Here is a 10,000-nt window from a genome sequence, read left to right as displayed (position 1 = left end):
GACGTTTAGGCCTGACCTAAACTAATGACTGCCTACATAATAATGATCAAGGACAGGTAGAAACGTCGCACAGTTTCCAATTTGTGAGCAGGCTGCATATCATTCCTGCCACTACATTGCAAGTTTTATTCTTTACACAATTTTAGGACCTTTAAAGTAAATTCTTCACAGATAATTCCCAGACTTTTCGAAATCATATATACAGACATATGACTTCCAGAGAAATTTTTACATGTTCTTTGCTGACACTCTGAAAATATTCGAAGGCAGTTTCAAGACCATTCACAGATTTCATTGCCATGCCGTAAACAAGTAAATAAGTGCGGAAATAGGGTAGTTGATGAGTGGAATAGCCTGCCTAGCAGGGTTATTGAAGCTAAAACCTTGGGTAGTTTCAAATTTCGGTTGGATAAATACATGAGTGAGACAGGTTGGATTTGAGTAAGACTTGCACATGAGTAAAATAGATTTATCAAAGCTTATTGCTTGGGGAGCTTTGAAAATGGGTTGGGCAAATATTCTGTTAGTGGGATGGATTTGTGTAGGACTTGCCTATTATGGGCCAACAGGCCTGATGTAGTGTTACTCCTTTCTTATGTTTTTATGTTCTTAAGTGAAATTCACGTTCACATCCACTAACTTCACAAAAAAAAGGTAGACGACTTTCACATTTACATGACATTAGCAGTTTAATAGGCGTTACAAACAGTTCCAACCTCTGAAAAGAGACTGTTACCTCGTACATCAAAGGATTCTCCATCACTAACGGGTTCCTGGAAGACATCGCCCTAATGGTGCTCACCTTAAACTTCTTTGTGTTGATGTTCCAGAGGATTTCCTTTTTCTACTGAAGGCCGTACAGCTTAGGTTGCAAGTTATTTTTTAATTTTTTTTTGCTTGAGTGACAAAAATCAAAGCGCTCAGGAGCGCTTAACAGAACGTTTCGGGTTTTCTAGCTTCTGCGAACTCTTTAAGAAGTATTTGTGTCCGATATACAATCTTGTACATGTTGCTAGGGTTCTCTTTATTTTTTTTTGTCTGATAAACAAGGCTTACGACCCAGTTCACGAACACCTAAAGTATTTATCTCGACTAATGAACATCTTTATAGGATTTTCGTGTACCCTGTGACGGAAGTCAGTCGTTAAAAAAATTGTTTTGGTATTGTTAAGCCTTGCACCTCCTAAAGACAAATATTTTCTTAGAGCAATAAGCTTTACTTATAAATACTTTAGGTATTTCACGAAAGACAAAATGTTGAGGGTAAAGAGTCAAGAGTAGTAAAGTTTTCACCAAAGGTTTTATTTTCACTCGAAGTTCAGATAAAAGAGGGAAGAGAGACCAGGGAAACCCACAGGCGACATAGCTCAATCTAGATACTGTAAGGACGTGGTTACCAGAAAAACCTGAGGATCTGGTGAGGTGGTTACCAGAACAACCTGAGGATCTGGTGACGTGGTTACCAGAACAACCTGAGGATCTGGTGACGTGATTACCAGAACAACCTGAGGAGCTGGTGACGTGGTTACCAGAAGAACCTGAGGATCTGGTGACGTGATTACCAGAACAACCTGAGGAGCTGGTGACGTGGTTACCAGAACAACCTGAGGAGCTGGTGACGTGGTAACCAGAACAACCTGAGGAGCTGGTGACGTGATTACCAGAACAACCTGAGGATCTGGTGACGTGATTACCAGAACAACCTGAGGAGCTGGTGACGTGGTTACCAGAACAACCTGAGGATCTGGTGACGTGATTACCAGAACAACCTGAGGAGCTGGTGACGTGGTTACCAGAACAACCTGAGGAGCTGGTGACGTGGTAACCAGAACAACCTGAGGAGCTGGTGACGTGATTACCAGAACAACCTGAGGAGCTGGTGACGTGATTACCAGAACAACCTGAGGAGCTGGTGACGTGGTTACCAGAACAACCTGAGGAGCTGGTGACGTGGTTACCAGAACAACCTGAGGATCTGGTGACGTGGTTCCAGAACAACCTGAGGATCTGATGACGTGTTAACCAGAACCAGAACCACGTGGCAAGTATGACAGCCTGAGCACTTTGCATGGTGACGTTGAAGGCTGAGAGCAACGTGCGTGCACTCACTTATACGTAGTTGCAGGGGTCGATTCACAGCTCCTAGTTTCACCTCTTCGCTAGTCGTTACGGGGTTCACTCTCTCCCTGCTCCATGAGCTGTGCTGTACCTCTTCTAAAAGCTATGCATGGATCGTGCCTACACTACTTCACTCTCTAGAGCCATGCAGAGCCATGTATAGCTTTCTCCAGAAAGAACACGATATATCTTCCAGGACCATGCAGAATCATCTTCTCCAAGAGATAAACCAAATATCGCAACATCTTCTTAAAGATAAAGCTAAGACTTTCTGGTAGAGTTCTGTAACCCTCCAGCACAATCCCTGGAAGTGCAAAGTTCAAGACATTTGTTCGTGTCACTTCTAGAATCGTGAAAATTCTAAGGCTATTTAGTGGCTAGTTGAGAAATTGAGACACTTATGCAACACATGGGAATCTTTATTGAAGAAACGTTTCGCCACACAGTGGCTTCATCAGTCCAATACAAAGTTGAAATCGGTAAGGAGAGGAGAAGTTTGAGGTAATCAGTCCCTCAACCTGGAATCGATGTGTTCAGTCCATTACTCTTGTAGGAAATGCAGCATAGGGCCAGAGAGGTGGCTTATATACTGCAGACAGGTGAGGTGAAGCAGGAGGAGGCGGGATCACAGTGGGACCTGCCACTAGTGTAAGTAGGTCGTCGTCCAAAGGTTGGGCAAGCGTTGAAGTCTTTGTACCAAGATCCCATGATGTTGCAGTGGCTGACAGATGTGATGAATGGTTTTGAAAACCGACAAGTTGAGGAATTGAGACACTTATGCAACACATGGGAATCTTTATTGACGAAAAGAGAGGAGAAGTTTGAGGTAATCAGTCCCTCAATCTGGAATGAATAAAGATTCCCATGTGTTGCATAAGTGTCTCAATTCCTCAACTTGTCGGTTTTCAAAACCATTCATCACATAGTGGCTAGTTGAAGAGTTTGACAGATCTAAGAAATAAACCCGAATATTAGTGTTTCCAACACAAGCTCCGGGTAACTATCATGCCGAAATAAATTATTATTATTATTATTATTATTATTATTATTATTATTATTATTATTATCATATACTGACATTATTTATTTAGAGCCAACATTTTTTTTTACTTAAAACAGTTCCATTATATAAAACAAACACTTTCTTCACTTAAAATAAATCGTTTCATCATTTAAAACAGAGTTCAATTGGTTAAAACAAACAGAACCGTTACTTTAAACAGACAGTTCCAGGAATTACAACAGGTAATTCCAAGAATCACAATAGACAGTTCCAGAAATTACAACAGACAGTTCCAGGAATCAAAACAGGCAGTTCCAAGAATTACAGCAGACAGATAGTTCCAGGAATCACAACAGACAGTTCCAGGAATTACAACAGATAGTTCCAGGAATCACAACAGACAGTTCCAAGAATTACAACAGACAGATAGTTCCAGGAATCACAACAGATAGTTCCAGGAATTACAGCATATAGTTACAGGAATCACATTATTATTATTATTATAATCAAGGGGGAAGCACTAAACCCGTAGGATTATACAGCGCCTATGGGGGATGGAAGGCATTCAGGCTTAATTCAGGGAACTGGAGCACAGATCCAACTGGAGCACAGATCCAATTCCCTAGATCAAGAGCCCCTCACCAGCGTCAAGGAGCCTTCCTTGAGGGGACAGGAATCACAACAGACAGTTCAAGGAATTACAACAGATAGTTCCAGGAATCACAACAGACAGTTCCAAGAATTACAACAGACAGTTCCATGAAGCACAGCAGACAGTTCCAGGAACCATGAGAGACCCCGAGGCGGCCTGATAGGTTCTCCACAAGAAACATCTCCATGGATTTGGCAGGTATATTTTGACCCGTCACAGACAGAAGAATATCACAGATATCTCCAGTCATAGAGTGAACTGGAATACTAACAGTCTTCTCCCTCCCTTTTTTCCAGCACACTGGCGCACCGCCTTAGGGTCTTTCGAAATGGTCCCAAAACTTTATTGAAAACTTCAAAAACTTTAGAGATTACCCTGAGGATTTTTTTGAATTGGTGTAGGGTCTTTCAGGAAAGGTTCATGGCATTTAAAGTCAGCTGCAGAATTTGTATAGATGGTTCCAGGAGCGGAGAGAGAGAGCGAGAGAGAGAGAGCGAGAGAGAGAGAGAGAGAGAGAGAGAGAGAGAGAGAGAGAGAGAGAGAGAGAGAGAGAGAGAGAGAGAGAGAGAGAGAGAGAGAGAGAGAGAGAGAGAGAGAGAGAGAGAGAGAGAGAGAGAGACTGAAAGTGGGATAGGCAGAGGTGACATGTAGGCATTTGGTAAAGAGAGAAATCATAAATCTATACTGTCTATGGAGAGGTTGTCTGCATAGAAAATATGAAATAGTGGCTGAGCTATTTTTGTTAGCTATTGTTACCTATCTCTAGACATATTAGATCTGGATGGTGAAGCAGATGGCTCTCTCCCCAGCCTCCACACTATAGTCACACTACCTGCATGGAAAATCGAATAAAGAGAATTGCACTACTATACTAAAAAGAATATTGCATGAATATAAAAAGACAAGATAAAGCGGAGTTTGTACTTAACATTACGACTGTTTATCAAAAATCCAGAACCAAGATAACTGTGGAGAGGCTCCCAATAAATCTAAGAAAATTTTAGGCATCATATGAACGAGTATAAATAATAGAAGACCTTTGGTTATATTTCAACTTTATTGATCCTGGGTGAGGCCTTATTTAGATAAGCCTAGTCAGTTTTGTTCTCTAAATAACATAATGGACATTAATGCATTGATGTGTAAGACACATTTACCTCACCTGCGTGTCTTTAGTGAAGAGATGTTTCGCATGCACAACAGTGTAATATATTAACTGAAAAAAATGTTTGCTGTTGAGGCGAAACATCTCAGCAATAAAGACATCCAGGTGTTGCACATGTATCTTATTTATCAACTTGTCGATATTGTATACCATTGATCAAATGATAAAAATGTTGAAAAACATATGGAGAAGGATGACGAAGTTGATCCTCTATATCAGAAAACTTTCCTATGAATTAAACTGAAGACACTAAATGTGCTCTCTGGTAGTAGTAGAGTTAGAGGCAGAAGATGTGACTGACGTGTACAAATGGTAAACCAAAATAAATAAAAAGGATACATTACTGATGGTATTCAACACCGACAAGTTGATGAATAAGACATGTGTAACACTTGGGTATCTTTCTCGCTTGCTTAAGCAGGCTTCATCAGTCTAAAAAGCAAATTTAAAGTGATCCTCCTTCAGCCTTGATAGGAGGTGGTCAGTTCCTCGGCCTAATGGAGAGGTAAACGACCAGATCTCATATATTGGAGCAGCTGGATGCTTGCTAGTGGATGTTTCGCTAAACATTTGCTTAACAAAGGAGTTGTGAGAAACTACTCCTGTACCAAGATACCCCAGTGTTGCTGTATCATCCAAGTACCATATTACTGAGTCATACAATACTGTCAACTTGAAGAATAAGACACGCAAGTGATGCTCATATATTTGTCTTGCCTCTCCAACTCCTGAATCTAGTTAGTGTCTAGTTACTTTGTGTTGTCTTACTTTTGTTTCACAAATAAATTGCTTTGTTTTGAGAGTGTTAGGTTTTGTTTTATGCCGTAAAGGTTTGAATGAGTATAACAAAAAAGGCACAATACCGTGACTGGAACAATGATCCAAGTCGGACCGAAACGTCGTCGTAAGCTCCTCTTTTCTATGTGCGGGTTATTTGTATTTGAATGAGATCCCCTCATAGTCCTCCCTCCCTAAAATGAACAAATAAATGGGCAACACATGTGTGGTACTATGTCATCGAGGTCACAAAATATCTCGTGCATTATAACTTTAATCTGGGAAAAAGGAAGTCGAACACAGTAATGAAACTGAGCATATCACATTAAATTTATGACACAACGTTAATAAAAATAAATAATCGTAATATACGTGAACAAGGAGCCCAACATTTTTAATAAAATGAGGAAAAAATCAGATGTTTGAGATAACTACAACATCTCCCCAGTTTCGTACGTAGCATGCATCTGCCACACCCCAATTGAGACTTAGATGAGAGCCTTCGTGTGGGTGTCAGAATAACCTAGACACGACGGTACAAGTATCTCACAGAGAAGCTACAGTCTTCATTTGAGGGAGGTATAAACCCAACCAGTGTGTGTCCGGGGGTCAGCCTGTTATGACTTGCCTTTTGCGTCACATCCAGTCTCAGCGCTCTGGAGCAAGTACAGTCCGTTCCTTGATCAGTAAGAAATGAATAAGGTTCTAAATATTCGCCAACGCCCATGCCAAGAAGAGCATATTACAGACCAGAGCAGTAGATACCAGTCCTGGGAAGGTATGGATGTGGCCAAGATCCTGTCGGTCAACGGTAGACTTAGCCAGATCATGAGCTCGGCTTGCTCGTTTCCACACATTACTATGCAAAAGGACTCACAAAAAATAGTTCGTAACTCGGTGGTAACGTCTTCGGTTTACAATCTAAGGATCCGAGTTTAATCCTGGGCGGATAAAGTATGAGCAAAGTCTCGTTGCACCTGTTATTAATGTTCAACTAACAGTAAATAGGTACCTGATTGTTGGCTGACTCTTGTTGACCGCATCATTGGAGGTGGCAGTATATCCTGGATAGAACTGGACTAACGGTTCTTAGGATATAAATTCTAAAGAGCACTTTTCTTATATTTATATTTGCAGCCACTACGCTTGACTTCAATATTCACTAAATTCTCGAGCCTTAAAAGATGAAGTGAAGTGGACTTAAGAACTTCCAGAGCCTAAATCATAATCATGCAGTCACAACTTAAAATTATTATTTTCTAGTGAACTAATAAACTTTAATGCAGGCAAGACAGCAGATGATTCAGTTGTATAAACGGACGCAGCTACAAGAAAATTCCTACGACAACAAAAATTAGAAAATTGTTTCCTAATCCAACGTCTGCGTCTGATGTGGAGTAGCCAATATCATTCGGGGCATAGGTATCAAGAAGGGACAAATGCTCTAAACTAAAGAATAGAAAACGTGGTCAGGTAATTGCCCAGGAGCGACTGTTGGAAACTTCGCTGAACTCAGCAGACACATGAGGGTGAGAGTAAGGTTAATATGTTCTATCCCGAGAACTAAAAGATCGAGGGAAAATTCGGGTGAATATCATAATAGTAGTAATGAGAGTTATTTAAAGCACATCCAGGTCGACTATGCAACAGATCAAACAATATCCCATTGAGCATACTTTCATCCTCCAGGATGCTATCCCATTTAACTGGGCGGCGAAAGCAGTCCTAACTCCGACTTTAAAAACCTGATAGCGAGAAATAATTATTAAAAAGTCATTCTCTCGTAAAGGCTAGATATATGAAGAGGGTGAAGTATTCCGTCTCAAGGCTACATCATATGACTTTCCAGGGAAAACAAAAACAGAAGGCCGTAACATAATGCAACTTAAAGTGAAAGGCATCACAGATCAAAGGCTCAAAAATACATCAGAAACCGAGTGCATCTCCAGAAACCCACAGTGGTGTCGGGAGAGGAACTCACCACCTTTAGGGTAGCAAATCAATCTAGTCCTCACCATCTTCAACATTTGAACATGTGAGAAGACAAAGCGATGGGACGGGAATTACGAACAAGAGATTCATCGTCACCAGGTTTAGAGGGGTGCTCACAATGCCTGATCACTAACGAGTCGGAAAGACCCACAAACCAGCTGTATCATACAATATCCTACACGTCCAACAAATGATCAGTTTGCTGTTAGAGGGATAATGTCTCATACATACACTGAATGCAGGAGCATTGTTTCTCTATCTTGACTAGAGAACTGAGGATCAAAATTATACGAAAATTGAGCTGACTAACCCAAACAGGTTTAGTATTTCATGTAAAAGTAATAAAAGAGTGATATCGGGAAGTTGTATCATAGGATACCAAAAGAGCATCTAGCAACTCCCTGAGCACGTAGAATGTATTAAAGTCTTCACTCTCACCAGAATTCAAATCTAAGTTACGTGACGCCTCTCTGCAGCGTTCAGAGTCGTGTGAATGGAAGGATCCTTCTTGGAGACACGTAAATTGTCTCGCTAAATCAGCTGCGACAACACAAGGGTCAGCCACCGTAACACACATTAATTTTTTAGAAGAGAAGGAACATTACGGGGAAATCTTTTTGAAAAGCCTTCACACTCTCTTCCCAGACCACTGAAGGCAGTGTGGTTGAATCTTTCACAAACACAACCCAGAGCACTGAAGGTGTGGTAGAATCTCTCAAGCATCCCCAGACCACTGAAGGAGGTGTGGTTGAATCTGTCATACACCAGGACAAATAAAATAGGTGTGACTGAATCTTTCCCAAGCACACCCCAGGCCACTGTAGGCGGTGTGGGTGAAGTAATCCTAAACACGAGTGAGACCTTGAAACAAGACAAGAGGACTCGAAAACCCAACGCAAATGAAATCAGCTCGACGAAATTTACTCTCCAGGTTTTCATTACGGTTATTAGCGGGTGTTAGCATGGCTTAAGATCTTGGCGACACAAAGCCATCTAGTAAGTGTCTTCTGGACACCTGGAGGAGCCTGTCGTGGGACGAATGAAAGCGAGCCTCTGGAAGACCCTTCAAGAAGGGTGCCTTCATACAGATGAAGGGCTCTTGATTTAAGGAACTGGAGCTATTCTGGAGAGAGAGAGAGAGAGAGAGAGAGAGAGAGAATAGGGTAAACTGGGAGGAAGGCAAGGAAATTTTAAATGAATCCACGACACATCAAGAGTGTAGAGGCATTCACAATACTCTTGAATACACAACCGTTTCAAAAGTATCATAAAATCATCTTTGACACTGCTACAGTTTCCTGATGTAAGGAAGACCTACGGAAAGTAGCTGTAAGATAAAAGCTTCCAGTGATCGATGTCAACTCTTAGAAGTTAAACTTAATTTATTGAGATTGATGAGACTCGCCAGATAAATTGAGCCACTATATAACTGTGTATTAGCTTGATGAACCTTGACTTTCGTAGTGGCTCGTAGTGCCTTCTGCTCACCTCCGAAGAACCAAGTTCACTTATGGGTGATCCTTGCAAGCATCACTTCCGTTGTGGATGGCATCCTAGAGCATGGTAGATACAGCTGAAGTAGGATATAGCTCTTAGCCTTTAACATAAAAGGTGTAAAATAAATAAATCATAAAATATATAAAATAAATAAATAAATATATATATATATATATATATATATATATATATATATATATATATATATATATATATATATATATATATATATATATATATATATATATATATATATATATATATATATATATATATATATATATATCTATATATATATATATATATATTTATTTTATCGTGGCACTTTTTAACTGATTTGTTTTTCCTACTACCTAAGTGAGTGAAAAATGTCGACCATATTTTTTATAATTTATGAATACCTTAGTACATGACGGTCAATTTACACAAATTAAAGAACATACCTAGGTAATTCCAAATGTTATAACTGGTATGTTTTCAATATTATTTTGAAGATAGCTAAAGTCCCTTTAAAGAAAAATATTTTAGACACAGCAGGAGTTGGAGCACGCAGGTGGAGCCTGGTTCTATGCCTAGGTGATCAAGTTTCCTGAAGGTTCATAATTAGCCTGAGGGAGCCTGGTTCTATACCCAGGTGATCATGTTTCCTGAAGGTTCATAATTAGCTTGAGGGAGAAACAAAGCCCGTCCTTCCAGCTGCTTCCCTTGCAAAACCTTGTATTATTCTGGAAAACCCAGCAGCGATCTTCGTATCTTCGTCTCTCGCGCAGTCAGCTACTGAATAGTCAGCTGACAG

The sequence above is a fragment of the Cherax quadricarinatus genome, chromosome 40 (assembly GCF_038502225.1).
Source record: "Cherax quadricarinatus isolate ZL_2023a chromosome 40, ASM3850222v1, whole genome shotgun sequence".
Taxonomy (NCBI): Eukaryota; Metazoa; Arthropoda; class Malacostraca; order Decapoda; family Parastacidae; genus Cherax; species Cherax quadricarinatus.
The sequence above is the reverse complement of the archived record's forward strand: the minus strand, read 5'-3'. Positions refer to the sequence as shown.